Source organism: Schistocerca cancellata, chromosome 9, assembly GCF_023864275.1.
Source record: "Schistocerca cancellata isolate TAMUIC-IGC-003103 chromosome 9, iqSchCanc2.1, whole genome shotgun sequence".
Classification (NCBI taxonomy): domain Eukaryota; kingdom Metazoa; phylum Arthropoda; class Insecta; order Orthoptera; family Acrididae; genus Schistocerca; species Schistocerca cancellata.
In genome coordinates this window covers 136,568,534-136,574,624 of record NC_064634.1, presented here as the reverse complement: position 1 = coordinate 136,574,624, position 6,091 = coordinate 136,568,534, and the positions used below count along the sequence as shown (strand labels likewise).

At 47.0% G+C, this 6,091-nt stretch overlaps 1 non-coding gene across 1 annotated transcript; it reads right to left on the bottom strand.

Moving 5' to 3' along the window:
• Positions 1-1,703: 1,703 nt before the first annotated feature.
• Trnat-cgu (transfer RNA threonine (anticodon CGU)) lies at positions 1,704-1,777 on the bottom strand. Its single transcript has one exon. It is a non-coding gene; the product is annotated as a tRNA-Thr (tRNA).
• Between the last annotated feature and the right edge of the window lie 4,314 nt (positions 1,778-6,091).

Here is a 6,091-nt window from a genome sequence, read left to right as displayed (position 1 = left end):
ATTCTCAAAAATTTCTTCCTTCAATTAAGGCCTACGTATGACATTTGTACGTTGTTTCGACCAGGAATGACCTGTTTCACTGTGCTACTCTGCCTTTTATGTCCTCCTTGCTTCGTCCATTATACGTTATTCCGCCACCAAGGAAGCAGAATCTCTGCACTTCATCCACTTCGTCGTCACCGTCTCTGATATTAAGTTTGGTGCTAATCTCACTTCTGCTACTCCTCATTTCTTTCGTCTCCCTTAGGTTTACCACCATTTCATATTATGTGTTAGTTGGACTGTTGATTCCACTCAACAGGTCCTGTGATTCTTCACATTCACTGAGGGTAGCAATGTCGTCAGTGAATCTTATAACGGAAATGTTCGCCCCGTTAACTGAGTGGTCAGCGTGACGGATTGCTGTCCTATGGGCCCGGGTTCGATTCCCGGCTGGGTCGGGGATTTTCTCCGCTCAGGGACTGGATGTTGTGTAGTCTTCATCATCATTCCATCCCCATCCGGCGCGCAGGTCGCCCAATGTGGCGTTGAATGTAATAAGACCTGCACCAAGGCGGCCGGGCCTGCACCATAAGAGGCCTCCATGCCAATGACGCCAAATGCTCATTTCCATACACATAACTGAAAATTTTCCACAACTAATTTTAGCCCACCTTTGAACCTTTCTTTCACTTCCGTCATTGCTTCTTCGATGTACAGATTGAACAGAAGGGCTGAAAGACTGCATACCGTTCTTAAATAATTTTCAATCGAAATGAAAAAAGGGAACGATAACAATGCTCGATCAATTGGACAAGGAGCATTATAAGTGTTAAAACGTTCATTTTCGTCTGTCCTAGGATATTCCGTGCTGTTAAGCGAGTTCCTACGTACGACTGCGGCCAGAAATCGCACACTATAGCTGGCTTGCGCTCACGCCTCAGCAGTGAGCCACTGGTGGGCTCAAAGCGAGCAACTATGATAGGGAGGGGTGAAGAGAGGAGGAGGGATTGGAACAAGACAACTCGGCACGAGACACTATTGACAATGAGTCTATTCTATGGTCGCTAAAGTTCGTTCGACGGAGAGCTATCGCTTCACGGTGGCTAATTAATGACGTCCGTGGCAAATTGTTGCACTGTTACACGGTCCAGTCACATTAAGGAGACATTCGCCTATTTTTGACATCAGAAACTACTCATAGATAGCAGGTGGTAGCAGTAATAGTGGAGGGTACATAAAACGTGTCGGGGGATGCGTATAAGAGTGCCGTCGTTGTCGTAAAGCGAAAACGGAACGATTTATCTGACATCCAAAAGGGCATGATCATTTGCTTTCAGGCCCAGGATGGAAGCATTTCCGAAACAGCTCAGTTCCCGTCCTGCCATTTGTTAAAGTGCACCATGCGTAACAAAACGGCGCTATCTGAAACCGGCGCCGAGGTAGCTGTTGTGCACTACGGGCCATAGATGACAGAGGTGAACGACATCTGCAGAGATGCGTACGGGTGAAGAGACGTGCAATTGTTGAGCAGCTGGCAGCCCAGATGAACTAAGGAGCTACCAACCGTTTGTAAGCATATTGTCGTATCGCTGGCTTGGTTGCGGAGTGTCTTTGCGAGCGGCAGCGTTTTTTGCAGAGTCGAACACGGGATTACAATGAAATGAACACCCTTAGCTGCTTACAGGCGTTGACATACGTCAACGGGGGCGGATGAAAATGTGTGCCCCGAACGGGACTCGAACCCGGGATCTCCTGCTTACGTGGCAGACGCTCTATCCATCTGAGCTATCGAGGACACAGAGGATTGCGCGACTGCAAGGATTTACCTCTGGCACGCTTCCCGCGAAACCCACATTCTCAACGTGTTGTCCCGCACTACATTCGTAGTGCCCCCGCCCATTATACTCATTACTCGCGACTCGTTGCCGATTCCCGTAAGAGTTCGGGCACTGTTTGTGCACTCGCACAGAAGAAGAAGATGGTCAAGTGGCCGGTGAGCCTTAACTATATATATACTAAGATGGTATCTGTTCTTTTGGACATATATCGAGCACGGGACACGGAGCTGTTATGTTGTGTTGACGGTAACTGTACATGTAAAAGGCATTGTTATGGAAGTTCAAGTGTTGCTACAAGTGCTATTACAGTGAAGTAATGAGATATGGAAGTGGATTCAGTGAAAAGCGCGCAAAGAAGTAATTAAATGTGAGCAGTGCCGCCGATAACGTTTTTGAGGGTATCTGCCGATTTGCGTGTGTGCCGTACATCAGTCATCCACTTCGTGTTCGGCTTCCTGGAATGAACTAATGTGTATAAGTAAAATTAGGAGTACAAACAAGTGCCAGTGTCTTGTAGCGAGCGTGAGAACGTGCGTTCGGTCATCGCGTTCCGCATCATAAACAACCAGTCGCGCCGCGCCGGTTACGCGCACGCTTATACAAGTGAGAACTGAGAACTGAAAATTTAACTTTATGAACAGTGTTATATTATTACTAGTGTCAAGGAGGACTGGTACCAAATATTTGTGTATGCGTGACGAGCGTAAGAACTTTCGTGCGGTCGTTCGGCTTCCGCATCATCAACAATCACCCAAGTCGCGTCGGTTACGTGTATGCTCGTCCAAGTGATACTGTGGTCAGATAATCATCAAGAATGTTAATTGGGATAAACACTTATGACCTAGAATGTAAACAGTGCAACCTGCGATTTTATTATCGTTTCAGAATATAGTTGCTCATACCAGATGTAGGACAGTGTTGTGTTTAATGTTGAGTGGCGCCCCTAAATCCGCTTGCATATTTGGATACATAATTTCTGGCGAGCCAGCAGCAGTGGAGGAGAACAATACGACCTCCGTGGGAGTATCAGGTACGTGTTGTGAACAGGGCGCACTGTCAAGAAACGTGAAACCAGTTAAAGCCGCCCCCCCCCCTCTCCCACGCCATTTGTACCCCTGGGTGCGTTACACGTTCAGTGAACGTTGCTGCGTATGGGCCTCCGTTTCAGGCGCCTGGTTCATGCACCCATGCTGAATGCAGTTCATCGGCGACGAAGGCTGGACTTTGCCAGCCAATACCGCAGCTGGACGTTTTAAGCTACTTTGGACAGGTGGCCCTTGGCGTGCCGGCGGAAAACGCCTGAACGCAAAAGTCCCGAAACAATCGTTGGGGCTTTATGGTCTGGGAAATGTTTTCGTGGCATTCCCCAGGTGACCTCGGAATTTTGGAAGGCAAAATGTACCAACACAACCATGCATCTATCCTTTGGGACCATATCTACCCCTATAAGCACTTTGGATTTTCTCGGCACGATGGCATCTACCAGCAGGACAATGCAATGCGTTAGACAGCTCGCAGTGTACGTGCGTTGTTCAAAGAGCACCAGGATGAGTCTACCGTACTCCCCTGACCACCAAAGCTCCCGGATTGAATCTCAATCGAGAATCTTCGGGATCAGCTCGATCAGGCTCTTCCCGCCACGAGCTTCAGACGAAAAATCCAGAGCAATTGGTGGCAGCACTGGAGTAGGCATGGCTGCACATCCCTGGCTGTGGCTAAGCCATGTCTCCGCAATATCCTTTCTTTCAGGAGTGCTAGTTCTGCAAGGTTCGCAGGAGAGCTTCTGTAAAGTTTGGAAGGTAGGAGACGAGGTACTGGCAGAAGTAAAGCTGTGAGTACCGGGCGTGAGTCGTGCTTCGGTAGCTCAGTTGGTAGAACACTTGCCCGCGCAAGGCAAAGGTCCCGAGTTCGAGTCTCGGTCGGGCACACAGTTTTAATCTGCCAGGAAGTTTCATATCAGCGCATACTCCGCTGCTGAGTGAAAATCTCATTCTGGAAACATCCCCCAGGCTGTGGCTAAGCCATGTCTCCGCAATATCCTTTCTTTCAGGAGTGCTAGTTCTGCAAGGTTCGCAGGAGAGCTTCTGTAAAGTTTGGAAGGTAGGAGACGAGGTACTGGCAGAAGTAAAGCTGTGAGTACCGGGCGTGAGTCGTGCTTCGGTAGCTCAGTTGGTAGAGCACTTGCCCGCGAAAGGCAAAGGTCCCGAGTTCGAGTCTCGGTCGGGCACACAGTTTTAATCTGCCAGGAAGTTTCATATCAGCGCACACTCCGCTGCAGAGTGAAAATCTCATTCTGGGAACTTATATTTCGTTTAATGTCTGCCCCCAGTAGCTGAGCGGGTCGGCACGGTAGCTCAGCGTGTTCGGTCAAAGAGCTGGTCGGACTCTGTAATAAAAAAACTGAGTGAAAGGTTCAACAACGAACTTGAACGGATGTCATGTGACGTCCGCAACGACCAAACACAACGATCAACAACGAACAAAATGGGGAAAAAAATTGGTCAGCGCGATAGAACGTGAATCCTAAGGGCGCGGGTTCGATTCCCGGCTGGGTCGGAGGTTGTCTCTGATCAGTGACTGGATGTTGTGTTGTCCTAATCAACATCATTTCATCCCCATCGACGAGCAAGTCGCTGAAGTGGCGTCAAATCGAAAGACATGCACACGGCGAACGGTCTACCCGACGGCAGGCCCTAATCACACGACATTTACATTTACACTTCGTTTAATTGATGAGGTGAAGAAGATGGTGCAATGAAGTACGAAACCCGATAATTATTAAGAGTGGTGCAGCCTTATGAGGAATCTCGTTTTCGGTTGAAGTTTAAATTGACATCAGCTTGTATTTCCAGACTATTTTATTCACACATCAAACATAAAAATACTAGATGTCTATGAATTTTACCACTTTTGCTTTTCACTAAAGCACTGTCTGGTACCACTTTCTGAGCAATGCTAATTCGAAGATAAGCTTTAAGATAACAGTTTGTGAGTGATCTCCTGTGAGTAACTTTGCTCTCTTCAGTGCGGAAAAATGTTGGTCACACAAGTTTGTAGTTCCAAACATCGTCATAATCGTAGCTGCAAACTTGTGAAGTCGTGGAAATTTATATTCGGGTAAATTTTTATACGAGTCTTCAAGACGTATTTTATTACAAAATTTATCACGCAGCTGACTGTGACACAGTAGGTCTGTAAGATCTTACTGGAGCAAGGCATCTTGCACTGACGTCTTGTAAATTGATGTTGACGCGTCTGATCTTCTCTTTGAAGCTCATAAATCGTCCATAATGCTGCTCTTCTTCGAATTAAAAACTGCGTCCAATAAGTATACACGCAAGAGTACACAAAAATTAGCACATTGTCTGTTTCCCGAAGGGAGCGCACAGTTTGTACTTTCTCTGCACTCGACAGTGGTGTTTGCCCATCCCACTTTACCGCTAGCGCTCACTGCCCAGGCGGCGATTGAACGTCGGCGCTCGTGCTGGCCTAGCTGCCTCCTGCATAGGCCTGCTCTAGGCGACGTGTGGAGCGCGAGACAAATTACAGAGTACCTTCACTGGACCTTGTTTTTTTGTTTTGTTTTGATTCATCAGTCTTCTGACTGGTTTGATGCGGCCGACCACGAATTCTTCTCTTGTGCCAACCTCTTCATCTCGGAGTAACAGTTGCAGTCTGCGTCGTCAATTATTTGCTGGATGTATTCCAGTCTCTGTGTTCCTCTACAGTTTGTACGCTCTACAGCTCCCTCTAGTACCAAATAAGTTATTTCCTGATATTTTAAACCATGTCCTATATTCTGTTCCTTCTCTAAATATATTCCTTTCCTCTCAGATTCTGCGCAGAGCCTCCTCATTCCTGACCTTATCAGTCCACGTAATTTTCAACATTCGTCTGTAGTACTGCATCTTAAATGCTTCAGTTCTCTTCTGTTCTGGTTTCGCATGGTCTCACTGCCGTAAAATGCTCTACTCCAAACGTATATTCTCAGAAATTTCCTTCTGAAATTGAGGCCTATGTTCATTACTAGTAGAGTTCTCTTGACCAGGAGTGCCTTTTTGCCTCTGCCAGTCTGCTTTTGATGTCCTCCTCGCTTCATCCGTCATGTGTTACTTTGCCGCCTAGGTAGTAGAATTCGTCAATTTCATCTACTTCGTGTGCGTCAGTCCTGGTGTTAAATTTCTCACTGTTCTCATTTCTACTACTTCTCATTACTTTCGTCTTTCTTCGATTTACTCTCAATCCATATTCTGTACCCATTAGATTGTTCA